Source organism: Rhinolophus hipposideros (assembly GCF_964194185.1).
Source record: "Rhinolophus hipposideros genome assembly, chromosome: 26".
Lineage (NCBI taxonomy): Eukaryota > Metazoa > Chordata > Mammalia > Chiroptera > Rhinolophidae > Rhinolophus > Rhinolophus hipposideros.
In genome coordinates, this window is record NC_138072.1 from 27330110 (window position 1) to 27347473 (window position 17364).

Below are 17364 nucleotides of genomic sequence, written 5' to 3' on the forward strand. Positions count from 1 at the left end.
TATGTAATTTCATTAACAATTGTCACCCCAATAAATTAAAAAAAAAAGAAAGAAAAGAAAAAGAAAAAAATATCCAGCCTAAGAGAAAGCTTATACGAGTTAGTTGAGCCAAACTGACGACAGTTGCCGGGAAGCAAAATCTCAGTGGATTGAGAAAATACTCTGCGTAATGGTGGTTTGCAGTTTATTTTATGCATAAAATAAAAGAAGGACGATTACATGAAATCCATTGCTGATAGATTAAGGAAGTGGGAGAAAGCAAAGTGGGGAAATGTCTATGATTGGATAAAAGTAAGTTGGAGAGACAGGTACTTCTTTTACATGGGTGGTATAGGATAGTTAATAGTTCGCTCATTTACAGCACATAGAGATGGTAAGCAGGACATAAGCATAATAATAAGGGATTTTGCAGTTTCCAGCTCTGGTCTGGTAAAAGGATCACTGACATCCCAAAGATGTTATCTTAGGTGTAAAAAGACAACAGGTCTTTTTCACAACGGGTTTGCCGCCAGAACACAGGTGTAGTGAAAACCACCGCTGAATCTAACCCAAAATGGGAAAGGAAAAGACACACATCAACGTCGTTGTCATTGGACACGTAGATTCCGGCAAGTCTACCACTACTGGTCATCTGATTTACAAATGTGGTGGGATCGACAAAAGAACCATCGAAAAATTTGAGAAGGAGGCTGCTGAGATGGGAAAGGGCTCCTTCAAGTATGCCTGGGTCTTGGATAAACTGAAAGCTGAATGCGAGCGTGGGATCACCATTGATATCTCCCTGTGGCAATTTGAGACCAGCAAGTATTATGTGACCATCATCGATGCCCCAGGACACAGAGACTTTATTAAAAACATGATTCTAGGCACATCTCAGGCTGACTGTGCTGTCCTGATTGTTGCTGCTGGTGTTGGTGAATTCGAAGCAGGTCTCTCCAAGAATGGGCAGACCCGTGAGCATGCCCTTCTGGCTTACACACTGGGTGTGAAACAACTAATTGTTGGTGTCAACAAAATGGATTCCACTGAGCCGCCTTACAGCCAGAGAGATACGAGGAAATTGTTAAGGAAGTCAGCACCTACATTAAGAAAATTGGCTACAACCCTGACACAGTTGCATTTGTGCCAATTTCTGGTTGGAATGGTGACAACATGCTGAAGCCAAGTGCTAACACACCTTGGTTCAAGGGATGGAAAGTCACCCGTAAAGATGGCAGTGCCAGTGGAACCCCGCTGCTTGAAGCTCTGGACTGCATCCTGCCACCAACTCGTCCAACTGACAAGCCTTTGCGTCTGCCCTCCAGGATGTCTACAAAATTGGTGGTATTGGTCCTGTCCCTGTGGGCCGAGTGGAGACTGGTGTTCTCAATCCCAGCATGGTGGTCACCTTTGCTCCAGTCAGTGTTACAACTGAAGTAAAGTCTGTTGAAATGCACCATGAAGCTTTGAGTGAAGCTCTTCCTGGAGACAATGTGGGCTTCAACGTCAAGAACGTGTCTGTCAAAGATGTTCGTTGTGGCAATGTGGCTGGTGACAGCAAAAATGACCCACCAATGGAGGCAGCTGGCTTCACTGCTCAGGTGATTATCCTGAACCATCCAGGCCAAATCAGTGCCGGATATGCACCTGTCCTTGATTGTCACACAGCTCACATTGCTTGCAAATTTGCTGAGCTGAAGGAGAAGATTGATCGTCGTTCAGGGAAAAAGCTGGAAGATGGCCCCAAGTTTTTGAAATCTGGTGATGCTGCCATCGTTGACATGGTTCCTGGCAAGCCCATGTGTGTTGAGAGCTTCTCTGACTACCCTCCTCTTGGTCGTTTTGCTGTTCATGATATGAGACAGACAGTTGCTGTGGGTGTCATCAAAGCAGTGGACAAGAAAGCAGCTGGAGCTGGCAAGGTCCCCAAGTCTGCCCAGAAAGCTCAGAAGGCTAAATGAATATTATCCCATACCTGCCACCCCAGTCTTAATCAATGGTGGAAGAACGGTCTCAGAACTGTTTGTCTCAATTGGCCATTTAAGTGTAATAGTAAAAGACTGGTTAATGATTACAATGCATCGTAAAACCTTCAGAAGGAAAGGAGAATGTTTTGTGGACCATTTTTTTTTGTGTGTGTGGCAGTTTTTAAGTTATTAGTTTTTAAAATCAGTACTTTTTAATGGAAACAACTTCACCAAAAATCTGTCACAGAATTTTGAGACCCATTAAAACAAAGTTTAATGAGGAAAAAAAAAAAGACAACAGACAGGCCCATTTACAGGCCCAGATTGACTTTATGAAGAAAACTAAAGATGTGATTTCCCACCATGGCCCACTTAGTTATGAAATTTTTTATGCTCACGCCATCTTATGTGGTTATTTTCAGTTTCCTGAGCTTGATAGGTTTAATATGTGGCCCCTTTCCAATACTAACTCAATTGATGCAGAAAAAGAATGTGACAAGATTTAACCCTATTCATGACAAATACTCTCAGAAAAATGGGAATAGAGAGAACTTCCTCAACTTGATAAAGAGCATCTACAAAAAGCCTATAGCTGACAATGTACTTAGTGGTGACAGGAGGGGCACTTTCACCAAGACTGGGAATAAGGCAGATATCTGTGAGGGGGGGGCCCTTCTCTCCCCCTCCTCCCCCCACACCCCATACTCAGTGCAGTGCTGGGAATTCTAGCCAGTATTTAAATCAAGCGAAGGAAATAAAATGCATACAGTTCAAAAAGAAAGATATAAAACGTGCTTATTTGCAGATATCATTATTTATGTAGAAAATATCAAGGAATTTGCAAAAGAACTTCTAGAATAAATGAGTTCAGCTGGCACAGGATACAAGATTGAACATCAGTTGTATTTGTATGTAGTAGCAATGAACACAGAGAGACTGAAATTAAAAATGTAATACCATTTACAATTGTTCAAAAAAAAAAATACTTAGGTATAAATCTGTAAAACGTATGCAGGACCTGTGTATACTGGAAAGTACACAATGCTGATGACAGAAACAGAAAAGCTAAATCAAGACAGAGACACCATGTTCATAGACTGGAAGATTCAACATTGTAAAGATGTGAGCTCTCCCCCAGACTGATACACAATTTTAACAAAATTACTATGGCAATCCCACCAAAATTTTTTGTAGCTATAGACAAAACTATTCTAAAGTTTATGTGGAAACGCAAAGGAACTAGAATAACTAGACAACTTTGAAATTGGATCAAGTGGGGGAATCAGTCCCCTAACTTTACAACCATAAGGTGTTGGCAGAGGAGTGGACACAGATGTCACCGCAGCAGAAGAGAACTCAGATGCAGGTCCTCAGAAGTTCAGTCAGCTGGTTTTGACAAAGGTGCAAAAGTGGGTCAACAAGGGAATGACAGCTTTCTCAGCAAACATGCTGGGACAATGGGACAGCCACAAGCAAAGGGGCCTCGACCTCAGTCTCACACCTGGGACAAAAACCAACTCCAAATGGACCATAGACTCAAATGTAAAACATAAAACTATGAAACTTTTAGGGGACGAAATGTAGGAGAAATTCTTAGAGCTAGAGCTAGGCGAAGACATCTTAGACTTGATACCAGAAGCACAATCCATAAAAGGAACAATTAGTAAATTGGACTTCATCAAAATTTAAAACTTTTGCTCTGAAAGAGACACTGTTAAGAAGATGAAAGACAAGCGATAGAGAAAATATTTTCAAACCATCTATCCAGCAAAGGACTAGTACGTGGAATACATTTTTTTTTTTTTTAAAAAAGAAAAAAGCTCTTTAAGGGCCACAGTAGAAAACAAACATTGCAATCAGAAAACTGGCAAGACACATAAAGAACCGTGAGGCTGAGGCCATGTGACGGACGAGATTTTCCCCAAGGGTGCAAAAATGATACGTCACTTCCAGTCAGGACAGACAAGTGGTGGTGTGAGTTTTTCCTGTTGTTTCTCTTCCCCCTTCCGGAAGCCATGTGTGGAGACGGTGGCAGCACACAGAGCTGTGGCCTGGGTCCCTGATTCACTGCATGGACAAGAGACTCTATGGTGAGCTGCTCGACCTACTTTGGACATTACATGAGCAAAAGACACACTTTTGGTGTGTTAGGTGACTGCAACTTCTGGAATTATTGGTTACTGCGACAATAAACTGTTCGGACAAATGCAGTGGATGGACTAAAATGTAATAATACTTAATTTGTATTATTTACATTTCTGTATCATTGGGCAATTATGTGGCTTCCATGTTTCCACATTTATAATTTATGATGCCGCAATGATTATCTTTGTTTATATATTCACTTTGTGCTGGATTTTCTTGGAGTAGAGTAGGGGTGAAGATTATTTCCTAGGATATTTCTGAAAACGGAATGACAGGATATGAGGGTTTCTAGTATTCTTATATTAACGCCTTTCCTGGAGTCTGATATACATACTTTGGCATCGTGACTTGGTTGAATGAATAATTTTTAATACTTGCTGATGACAATCTTGCCAACTTTTACTGTTACTGTCTTTTTGGCAAAATGAATGGACATAAACTGATTCTTTCCTGATACTTCCGTTTGCATGGCTTTGGTTAGAAGTGAGGTTAAGCATATCTTTGTATATTTATTAAATGTAATTGTTCTACATCTCTTTGTATATTTATTAATTGCAATTTTTCTTTTATGAATTTCCAGATCAAAGATGTTTGGGTTGTAATTGAGGAACAAAGCAGTCACTTTGGCTGGTGAAGTTATTTCTTGGTCAGCTTCCCCAAGATAGCCATCAATCACACTGGAAGGCGAAAAGTATACTATCGTTTTCTCTAACTGTAAATCTTTATATGGAATAAACCCAGCCCTTTCAGCTGAGTGATATTCCCGAATGTTCACCTATTATGCTCACCCAAATGTTGAATTAACTTCGGTGATGATGGCTCAGTAAGCATCAGTTTGCCATCTATCTCCTGCCCTTCTCATTTCTCCAGTTCAGTTTGGATCCTGGTGAATGCATTTGTCTTCCTTGTCATCTCGTTTTCCTTCTTCTTTTCTCTTTAATGTTTAATGCGTAGGAGAACTCAAATCAGGGAAATTTATTCCATAGGAGAAGCCCAGAAGGATTCACTTGAATTTTCTGCATCGATGCTACAAAGTTTTGTGACTGTGGCTTTATAAACAATAGAAGCAAATTTATTTGTTCTCTATTAGCAAGAACATTAGTAAGTTCTCTCCATTAGTAAGTTCTCCATTAGCAAGCATGAAAAAAAACCCTGAATAACAACAGGGCTTTTCCTGCTTGGGCCATTGTCTACTTTCACTGTCCCCTCCTGAGCACAGCCCTGCACTTTCTTATACAAGACGGCTCCCACTCCCTGAAGTGGCCCTTCATGTCGCATCTGGGTGTGTCCTTGTAGCTGCTGCTCCTTCAGCCTGGAGAGCCCTCGCTCCCTTGTCCATCTGAGAATTCCTCTTACATGTCAGGACTTACATGGACGCCAATATGTCTGTGAAGGCCCCTTCCACATGGGTCAAGCCCTCCTCACCGTGTCCCCACATTTCTGCACGATATTTCAGCAGTGGCACTCCTGCTTCACAGCACAGCGCTCTCCTTCAGACTTAGTTATCAGCAACACGCCTCCTCTCCCCTCTTGTTCCTAGTAGCCATCACAGTGGATAATAAGGACATTTTTGTTCAATGCGTGGCACCAGGTCAAAGCCTTCGGCAAAGTTTTCCACGTTCACCTGCTGACTGAGTCATACACCACCCAGAGCAGTCATCACAAACAAAGTCGGAGTTACTCTTTCGAGCAAAAGCATCCAGAATTGCATCGCAAGCTCGGGGCTTGGCACCAACACTGCAGACCCTGCGCGGCCTTCATTCCAGCGACCTCCTCACTCACCACGACTGAGGGTTCGGACATGCTCTCAACAGGCACGGGAAGGCGTCTACGCAAGTCCCAGCACACATCTTAGAAGTGCTCACCAAAGCCGAGAAATAAACCCGTATATTTACAGTCAACTAATATTTGACCATGCAGCCAAGAATACTCAGTGGATAAAGGAAGATGCTGAGAAAATTAAACATTCACATGTAAAGAAGGAAACTAGATCCAATCTTACACCATTCACAAAAAATTAACTCAAAATGGATTAAAGATTTAAATGTAAAACTGGTAACCGTAAAGCTCCTAGAAGGAAACACAGGGAAAAGCTCCTTGACATCGGTCTTGACAATGACTTTTTGGATGTGACACCTAAAGCACAAGCAACAAAAGCAAAAATAAATAGGTGGGACGACATCAAACTAAGAAGCCTCTGCGCCGCAAAAGAAATTGTGAACAAATGAAAAGACAACTTACAGAATGGGAAAAAAATATTTGCAAACCATATATTTGCTAAGGGATTAATATCTAAAATATCTAAAGAACTCACAACTCAATAGCAACAAACAAATGATTCAATTTAAAAAAGAACAAAGGATCTAAATAGACATTTTTCTGAAAAAGACATACAAATGAGCAACAGGTACATGAAAAGGTGCTCAGCATAACTAATCATCAGGGAAATGCAAGTCAAAACCACAGTGAGATGTCACTTCACACCTGTCAGAATGGCATCATCAAAACGACAAGAGATACAAGCGCCGGCGGAGGAAGTGGAGAAGAGGGAACCCCCGTGCACTGTTGGTGGGATTGCAAATTGATGGAGCCACTGTGGAAAATAGCTTAGAGGTTCCTCAAATAATTAAAAATAGAACTACCTTGTAACCCAGCAATCCCACTTCTGGGTATTTATCTGAAGTGAATGGAAACACTGTGTCGAAGAGATATCGGCACCCCGTGTTCATAGCAGTGTTATTTACAAAAGCCAAGACATGGGAATAACCTAAGTGCCCATCAGCATAGGTGACTGAATAAAGAAGTTGTGATCTATTATTTGGCCATAAAAAGAAGGAAATCCTGTCATTTGTGACAACATGGATAGATCTTGAGGGCATCATGTCAGTGAAAAAAGTCAGAGAAGGACAAATACTATACAAGGTGTGATCACAAAATACAGTGAATATTTAAATTTAAAAAAAATTGCTACAGTAAAAGACACATTGCCATTAATCCTCAAAATACTCCCCCTCTTTGAATACACTTATCCCATCATTCTTGTCACTTTCTGAAGCAGTTCCGGAAGTTCTCTTTGGTGTGTTTAGTTGCGCTGTGGTGGCTGCCTCGATGTCCTGAATTGATTCAAAACCTTTGCCTTTCATGGTCATTTTGACGTTGGGGAAGAGTCAGAAGTCGCACAGTGCCAGATCCGGTGAATAAGGTGGATGAGGACACAAGGTAATCTTTTTATTTGACAGAAATTGCCATACCAAAAGTGATATGTGACATGCAGCATTGTCATGATTGAGGATGAAACCATTTGCCCATTTCTCAGGCAGTTTTCCATACACATCGGTTCTTAAACGCTCTAATAAGCCCTTATAATATTCAGAGTTCATCGAAGTGTTCCTGGGTACAAACTCAGCTTGCACAATTCCATCAAGGTCAAAAAACACAATTAACATCTCCTTGATGCTACTTGTTTTCATAGAAGACACCAGAGCGGGGGAGAGGGGAAGGGGGCAAATGCCTGTCCTCAGGAAAAGGAACGTCCAGAAGTTCAGAATCTCTAAAGTTTTTCATTGTAAGATGACATCCCAGCCCAGCCTGGACCCTAGACTCATATTGACAGCTACATTCTGAGAGGCCCAGTGTCACTCCCCAAATCTCTGCTCCCTTTCAGAGGGCACTGCTGTTTGGCTCTGCCCTGTGAGCCCAGGAACTCACTGGGGACCTCATCTGCTGTCATCTGCGGATTTTCTGGTCCCCTGGCCCTTCCTGAACATGGTGGCACCTGACCCAGTCACCCTCTCTCTCTGTCACCTTCCACCCTCCTGCCATTGGCCTCGTTGACTTTGCTGCATGTGTGATGGCCTGCCCAGATTCTTGACCTTCTCGCTGTTCCTCGCCTGCGGCACAGAAGTCCAGGCAACTGAGGACCAGCTCTATGCCCCAGGCCCAGGTGCTCTGCACCCTCTTGCCCCTGCAGCTCGCTCACGCCTCCTGCCTTCCTCTCCCTTCTCCAGTCACTTAGATGTCAAGCGGCAGCTCGCGGGCCTTTCCCTACAAACACGTCCATCCCTCTGCCCCTGAAGGGTAGATGTTGAGGAAAATCTGCCTTCATTGGTTGATGTGAGCTTTTGTCTATTAGGTTTTATCTGTTCCTGCATGTCAGGTGATTTCTGTGCTGTGATCAGGGGTTGAGTAAATTCCCCCTTTGGTCTCATTCTTCCTAGCAGGGGAGACATGAGATGAGGTTGCTTTTCTGTTTGATCTTATTCTTCCAAGTAGGGGAGATGTGAGATGAGGCTACTGTTCTGTCTGTGCGTGAGGTGATAGTAATTTAGGGTTAAAAAAAAGTTCTATGATTAGGGGTTGAATAAATTCCCCTTCTGGTCTCATCCTCCCAAATAGGGGAGATAGGAGATGATGTTGCTTTCTGTCTGTTTCGCTCACATCAGCAGATGAAGTGGAGCAATAGCTAAGCTTTATCGGGACGACGTGACAGGCACGTTGCCAGGCCTTGGTGCTTATCTGGATGAATTGGCCCTTCGGCCGGATGGGCAGTATTTATATCAGTAACTGCTGGACCCTCCCGGAACTGGCCATTCCCGGAGGGGGAGGGAGGAACAAGAAGCTTGGCTCTAAGGTACATCTGAGAAAATATATAACACAGACCTTAGTTGGCAGTGTAATTATTATTTCATCATTTGGTCATTTGTCATGGGTGATTTTTCATCATTCTGACATTTTGAAGACTCCCAGCAACATGCAGCTTACAGCACCAGGGGTTGTCCTGACTTTTAGCAGTGAACCTGGGGAGGTCTGGCTGGTTCCCGACCTCTCTAGGGCTGTTCCCCACGATTAACCTTCTTGAGAACTGTTAACATTTTAGAAGCTTGTATGCACCTTGCTGCTTGGAGCATCAGAAGATGCCCTAACTTCCAGCAATGACAACAACAACAACAACAAGAACGCCAACAGCAACAGCATTCTTAGCAACTAGCGAGCAGTGGTGTGGGAGACGCCTGCGTTTCTCTCAGTTACAGACCTGGCAAGGCTTTGATTTATGACTTTCCAGTGCTGTTCTCCTCCAGTTTGGTGAGCTTTTGGCATCTACTGTAATAGTTACTATCCTGTAAAGCTTATTCCTGCTTTTGAATACTGCTTACTGATGTTATTTGTGTGTTTAGCCAAGTGACTTTTGATCAATAGTAAACATGTTCAGATCTCTTAAACTTATACGTATGTGTACTCCTTTGACCTGACATTGGTATTAATGCATATAGTTTAGTCTTAACCATCTTTACTTTCTGTCCTTAGCACATTCTATTAATTGCCCTTGTCTTTTGCTATTGCATATTGCTGAATAAATTGATTAGATATTGCTAAATAAATTCATTAGCCCCATTCTAGCATGGGTCTCTCCCTTTTCTTTTCCACGCTCATCATTACAGCCCCCTTGACCTTCAGCAGCCTTGCCTGGGGGTGAGTGAATACATGGGGCTCCTCCATGACGGTCTGCGGCCCTGGAGAAATCACACAATCTCCAGGAGTGCTGACTCCACAGGCCTGGGCTAGCCCACATTTGTTCCCAGGCCCCTGTCTCTGTGCCTCCCTGACTTGAGGACATGAGGCCTGTGTCTGCAGCAGCCATCTTTTGACCCCTGGACAAAGACTGAGAGTGTGGCCCGGACCCCAGCTGGGATATCACCGAGCCTCTGAAACAAGGGCACACCTGCTTCTGTTGGAATTCTGGTCACATGCCCCACCTTCTTAAGGCAAATGTATTCCAAACCAATGCAGGGATCCCATAAATTCATTGCCACTTGTCCCACTTGAGTCCTCATCTAACAATACCTTTTTATTCTGCCTCCAGAGCACTCTTGAGTTATGTCCCCACTTCAGTTCCCTAACCCAGACCACAGCGACTCCAGGACTTCCCACTGACCCTAATTGGCTGTCTTACCTCCTCTCGTGCTGTTCTCAACGCGAATCCAGCGATCTTCCTACTATGTGAGTTGAGTCATGATACTCCCCGGCTTAAAACGCACTAGCTGTTCATTGCCTTTAGGATAAGTGCAAACACAATTTCTCCTGAGTTTTTTGCTTTCCTATGAAATGAAGAGTAGTTGACTTTCATGAAGACAGGAGGTTATGTCACATGATTTCCTGACAGTTTTTCCAGCTCAGAATATCCATGCATTGCGACCTCCTGCTAATCCCACGTGGGTTCTCCCCACTGCGCGTCTTCACATCTCTTCTCCACGTGGCGCTCTCGTCCTCTTCCTCTTTGTCTTCAGCGTCTTCCACTTCATTTTCAACCAACCCACCCTCCTTATCACCCTCTTTACCATCTCTTCAGAGAAGCCCCCGTCAGTCCTCAGCCATCATTCAAACCAAATTCATTGTTTAAGTATGAACCATAGCAGAGCTGTTATTAGGAACTGGTAAGTCTTTCCATTTGCCAAGCCTGTGTGAAAACTTTCATGTATAATTCCTTTCACTTCTCACAAGGACAGTGTATTTCTTTACGAAAAGGCTAATGTTATCCACGTTATAGATGAGAAAACTGAGCCTTAGATAAGTGATGTCATTTGCCCAAGGTCACAGGCCAATAAGTGACCAACACAGTTGTGCACTGAACTCGAGTTATTTATCAAGAGGCTCCACACACAGAGACTGTGCAGTCACCTGTCCTTTCATGTCTGTGCCCAGCAGAGCCCAATCGTATCCATGAAATGTTGTTTGAGTTTCCTTTCTTAATGGAAGACGTCGTCACCAGGGTTTTCCAGAGAAACAGATTGCAGTAGGATGTATGTATATATTTAGAAAGAGATTTATTTTAAGGAGTTAGCGGACACGATCAGGGGCCTGGCAGGACAAGCCAGCAGGTCATAAATTCTAGCAGGAGTTGATGTTTCATCTCAGGCTGGAAGGCTGCCTGGGGGAAGAATTCCTGCTTTCTCAGGGAACCTCATTCTTTTCTCCTAGTGTCTTCAACTGATTGAGAGAGGCCCACCACAGTGTGAAAGGTAACCTGCTTTACTCAAGGTCTACTGATTTAAATGTTAATCTGATCGAAAAGATACCTCACCAGTGACCTCTAGATGAGTGTTTCAAGTTGACATATGAAATTACCCATCACAAAAGGTTGAACATAAAACCAAGCTAGCCCTCTGAAAGCCCTAAGTGGAAGGACAGCCCTTTGACCAGAGTTGCAGGATAGAAGACACCTTCGCTGACACCCTGTACTCAAGCCGGGCTCTCACCCCTGTCCTGCTGAGCCATGGCAGGGTCTTAGCACCTAGGTGCTCACTGGGCAGTCATGCCCTCATCCCACAGGAAGCATCCCCTCCCTCCAGCGGCACCTACAACTTGGGATGCAGTGCTCATAGGTCAACTGTAACTTTTCAATTTGAGCCCCACTGCAGAAAACACCTGTGAGTTAGAGGACCTGCTTTACAGAGCAGCAAACCACTCCAGAAGCAGGGGGCGCAATGATGCTGCGTGCTGTTAGCTTCTGGTAAAGCTCCCTCGTCTCCTTCGAACCAAGCTAGTATATAACAAGGTGATACTGGGCTGGTGGAACCATCTACAGAAGTAAAAAGGGAAAAAAGTCCTCATTCTATGATACTATGCCACCTTTGCTACCCTGTTTCCCTGAAAATAAGACCCAGCCAGACCATCAGCTCTAATGTGTCTTTTGGAGCAAAAATTAACATAAGACCTGGTCTTATAGTAAAATAAGACCCGGTATTACATTATGTTATGTTATGTTATGTTATGTTATGTTATGTTATATTATATTATATACCACGTCTTATATTATAGTAAAATAAGACTGGGTCCTATATTAATTTTTGCTCCAGAAGATGCATTAGAGCTGACTGTCCGGCTGGGTCTTATTTTCAGGGAAACATGGCAACGTCTGCCTTGATCCTCACCCAGGTATGAATAACTGACATGAGCAGGGCTATTAACAGATTGTTTCATTTCTTGCTTGTCACTTGGCTCAGAATTTGGGGAACATTCCCAGTCTGCCTTTTAGAAGCTGTCTGTCCAGTGCAGGACACACCTTTGTCTGGAAAGGACTCGTGGTGCCTTCTGTTCGGGTTAGGTTTAATGGGATAGAATAGAAAACTCAAGATAATAGTGGCCTAGCCACAGAGTGATGAATTAAAGAGCTCTGAATGCCTAAGCTGGATGGGGCTTCCATGGAGTCATCACATATTTTCAATTCTAGTTTTCCATCACACTCAGCACTTGGCTTCCGTCATCAGAGTTATTACAAGGTCCAGATGGCTGCTGAGGCTCCAGACACCAAACCCACCTTTGAAAGAAATGAGAATAAGGGGGCAAGGAGTCTTCCCTAGACTTCTGTCCCTCTTTTAAGAAGGCTTCCTAGAATTCCTCCTCAACAACTTTCACTCACATTGTCCTGGCCAGAACTTAGTCACATGACCACAACTAGCTGCAAGGCAGGCTGGGTACATTACCGTCCAAATGATGCAGGCGTTGTGTCAGTAGAAAAGAAAGCTGACCCAGATGGATGTTAGGGAGCAATTGGCGTCTCAGCCAATTTCCTTCCTTCACACACTCCCAACAAATCCCACCTCCCAGCCCTGCTGCAGTACTTATAGTTCCACAACTCAAACCATCCTATTACTGAAATATTAAAGATTATGTGATATGGCGTCAGGTGTTTGCTTAAACAAACAGCTGGGGCTGGGGGGTGGTTTTAATGGGTGAATGTACAGAAGACACAAGAAACAAACCTTGATCCTTGTTAAAGCTGGAGGATGCTTACATGGAGCTTTATCGTACTATTCTCTCCATTTTTACATACGTTTGAAATTTTTCGTACTAGTTATGTTTTAAAAAACGCATACCTGCCATGTTTTCTTGCTTTTGTTCATGTGCCAACCGCAAGCTCCCATGCCCAAGGGGACCGAGTCCCATCTCTGTTTGCTCCCATTTTCCCTCGTGGTGGAGGCTCACGACCTCTGTTCACTGTGTGAACAGTGAACTTTCTTCTCTCTGTAAGTCCTTCTCCCCTTCTCACCCCATTGCAATTCCTCATCCTCGAGGGCCATACAAACCTCACCTCATCCATGCAGCCCTGTCTCTGCTATGACCAACATGGACTTGGCCAGCCCTTCCTCTTGGTTGCCCCAGCAGGTTATTCTGCCATTGTGATAGCATTTAGCACATGGGTTGTCATTATGAAGTCATTGCATCATCACTGACCCTTGTTGGATTGTCATCATTAAATTCATCAGCTATTGTCTGTCTCCCAACAAGTGAATTCCTGGAGGGTGAACCCCATTTTGTAGCCATTTTTGTGCCTCTTCTGGCTGGCACAGTGCCTGGTGTCCTCAGAGACCACTGAGAAATGACTGGCTTGAAAACAAAACCTATGGCTTATTTGGGCTTTAAAGGCAATCTGTGGATAATACGCATTTGTATTTACAGTGAAATTTAGAATCATATGCAGACCCAGTGGCTTTGCCTACTTAGTTACAGACACTGAAATGATGCTAAAAGTCAATCATCAAAAGGAAAAGGAAACAGCTAGTAAGAGAGAGGTCATCATTCAATAAAACATCAATAAAAGAGGGAAAGGTGTTCTTGGAGTTCCAGGAATGGGCTTTGGAAATGCTTTGGAAAGAACCCAAGTTCTTTAGATGCTGCACCTGGGGACATCTTGTGAAAATAACCCCTACCGCTGGCTCCAGCAGCTGCCACCGAACCACAGGAGGGACTGCTCGGGGTGCCCGACTGACTGACTGTGTCAGCCCCGTGCAGCCAGGGCCGCGCTGGGGGCGCACGTGTCCCCACCCTGAGCAGTGCTGACAAGAGGCAAACTGGAGGATGGAGGGCGTGCATGCTAAGTGTGAGGCCTCTCCCCACCCAGGAGGCGGTCGCTGTGCCTCTGGTTCTTCCCAGCTCACACCAGGCTGCAGCCTGATTTGAAGGACAGAAAGATGGCTGTGCTGGCAGCAGCCGCCGTGGGGTACCAGGGAGCCGAGACCGCGCCCTCATCACTGTGGCCGGGGGCGCCTCTGAGCAGATGGCAGCACATACTGTTCAGAGCGGACACGAGGGGCAAGGCTGGGTGGGGCCTGCCTCGCTCTGCTGTGATGACAACCTCATGTGGCCAAGTCACCCGCAGCACCATAGGGAAAAATCCCCAAGCAACTTCTGGATGGGGTTCTCTCAGCTTGAAAAAGGGCTCCATTTCAGAATCGACGTCAGTTCCCCAGAGCAGGCAACTTCTGAGGCTTGGTATGCTGGTTCCCTGTCTCATGACTGGAGCTGTTGACTCCATTTCAAAGCCAAAGTCACAGGAACCTCTCAGGGGGATAAACTGCTGTCCTCAAGGGCCGCTGCCCAAGGCCCAGAGGCTGGTGGGCAGGTGTGAGACTGTGAGGGTCATTTTCCCCTCCAAAAATTGAGACTCATGCTACATCACAGATGTAATGTTTCTTCCTAGAAATAAAAAAAACCGTCACCTTTAGACAATGATTCCCACGTTGGGCACCAGGAAGCTTGTATCAGTTGTCAAATCATCCCCGAAGTTTTCCTGTCTGAGGCAGTGGTTCCATGAGGCCTCGTGTCCGAGGCCAGCAGCCTGCTGCCTCACACTGAATTCCAGTTGAATGTTTTTCTCTGCATTTAACACAATTTGAAATAGATCTGTAGAATTGGGGCAGAGCAAAGTGGGGTCCTTTATGGCTCCAAAAATCACAGAGCACTCTGTTATCTGGAATATTCCACTTCCATGAAGTTAAGCAGAAAATAATCATGCAAGTCAAACCAGGTGCCTTCATCTGCTGGAAGGTGACTGTGCCCCAAGGAGAGGGCACTGCTTGAGGTGCAGGACCTCTCAGTGCGAGTTTGGGCTCGGCCCCTTTTCTTTTGCTTGGATGTGACTTTGAGCACGTTACTAACCACTCTAAGTGTAAATTTCTTTATTTGGAAAAAGAAGTAATCATCGTATCTCCATATAAGATTGTGGGAACAGTTAACTGAGACAGTGGTTTGCATGAAACCCAGGTAATACTGGGCTTCTTCTCATCGTTCTTCTTGTGAGAGTGTCCACAGGTTGTCACAGGCTAAGAAAGTGCATCCTCAGACACATGTCCCAAGTGCAGCGAGCTTCCTTATAGCCTTGCTTAACCCAAATGCCATCCTTCCTGACACCTGCCCATCTCTCCTATTTTCCCACAGCTCTTGTCCCCACCTCCCCTTTTCCCACCGAAGAATGCCAGATGGGAGAGGTCAAGACCTGCTGTGGGCTGAATGGTGCAGAAGCCAGAGGAGATGATTTGTGGGCTGCACTGAAGTGGGGAAGGTGTAGATAAGTGCAAGGATTTTAAAGATATAAATAATATAAAACGTACAGGGCTGCTGATTATGGACGGGGTCAAATGTATGATGGATTATTATTCGTGGAGTCTGCACTTGTGAATTTGCCTACTTGTTGAAATTGACTTGCAACCCCCAAGCCAGTCTTCTCATGGTGATTTACAGAAGTACTGAGACTCTGAGGAAATAGACACCCACGTGTCCCACCCGAGGACCCTCTGCCTCTTGTCCCAGCTCTCAGCTTGCAGACAACTGTCCTTTTCACAGCCTATTTAGTACCACATTTTCTGCATTTTTGTGCTTTTTGCTGATGATTTCACTATTTAAAGTAGCCCCCAAACGCAGGACTGAAGTGCTGTCTCTAAGTGCAAGAAGCCTGCGATGTTTTACGGGGAAAACGAGTGTTAGAGGAGTTTTATTCAGGCCTGAGTACAGAGCTGTCCTGTGCTAATGAACCCACAGCAGCTATGAAGTGGGGTGTCTTCAAACAGAAGCAGGCCCAGAACAAGGTTACGTATTGAGCATTTGACAAAAGCGCGTAACTAGAGAACTTCACTGCATTTTCCCTATGAGCAATGGCTCAGCTTCACTCCTTCTGTGTTGTGGGGACTTCACAGGACAACTAAGCGGATGGTGATGTCATATGCCAAAGCAGGCCACCGGGGAGGGGATGAGGTGATTTGGCAGGGTCATGAGAAGACCCTCGGCCTTTGCTCTTCTGGGCCTTGTTCTGGTATCGTGAGCTGCGACTGGAAAGCTCTGCTCTAGTCAATGAAAGACCATTCAAGGTACGGCATTCAGTCCAATGTCTAGGGTCATTAGTTGCCATCCTTCTATCTCTTCGAGTTCCCCAATTCAATCCTCCAAAACCGAAAGGATAGAAACTGTAGGAAGATGCCCTCAACAAAATGGGAGATTCACAAGTAGAATTTTGTAAGGAAGCCGGAGTTCAACAGCAAATGGAGCAAAGAGGTGACAGGAGGAGAAGGGGAACTTGACTGAGCTGCAAAGGAACATGAGGACGACAAAACTACTTTCAGGCACACTCGTTTATTGTGGAAATTAACCCAGATTCACAGCCTGGAAGACAACAAGAAAAAGGATTCCAGAAGAAATGAGCACACACTTGGAATATTAAGGAGGAAAGGGAAGAGTGAGAGACTAGGGCAGAACTTACAAAGAGAACTGAAACCTCCCCGACAAGCTGAGTGGTACAGCTCTGCCACATTCCTAAATCTGCCTGGCCCATTCCAGGTTCATCCTCTTGGGAGTCCTTACTCTGCCATACAATGAACAGAGCTTGGAAACCCGTGGTCCATGGGCCAAAGCCATGACCTTCTGTTTTTGTACAGCCCCCAGCTGAGAATGGTTTTTACATTTTCAATGGTTGAAAAAGTCAAAGGAAGGGTAATATTTTGAGGCATGTGAATGATACATGTCCTTAAGTGAGGCTTTCCTGGGACAGGCCCATCTATCCCTACTTGTTGTCCTTCAATTTGTGACAGCAAGACTGAAAGTACACTCTCTGCAAAGCCAGGCACACTTCCTACCTGGCCCTTCACGGAAGTGCCTGCTGACTAGAGACAGAGCTGGGCCTGAAGTGGTGTACAGAGGGCATGTCTTGACACATCAATACAGCACGACAGGGAACAGGCCAGGATGGCCAAGTGGCAGAACCTGGCTGCCACATGCACTGTTTAAAGAGGCAGTCGCCTTGTAATCCTTTAAGTAACAACCATTAAATCTACACCAATCATGGAGAGTTGGTGCCTTTGGCTTTTTGATGGCCAAATGTCATAAAACAAACAAACAAGTATCACAATAAAACAGAATCTCATAAATCAGTGCGACATGCTTTAATAGAATGGACCCCCACCTCTAAAGGTCCTCCATGGACTTATCTTTTAAAGAAAACTAGTTG

At 44.6% G+C, this 17364-nt stretch overlaps 1 pseudogene across 1 annotated transcript; it reads left to right on the plus strand.

Moving 5' to 3' along the window:
• Positions 1-553: 553 nt before the first annotated feature.
• LOC308493180 (elongation factor 1-alpha 1-like) lies at positions 554-1940 on the plus strand (annotated as a pseudogene). The gene has a single exon. The product of its transcript is annotated as an elongation factor 1-alpha 1-like (transcript).
• The last annotated feature ends 15424 nt before the right edge of the window (positions 1941-17364 follow it).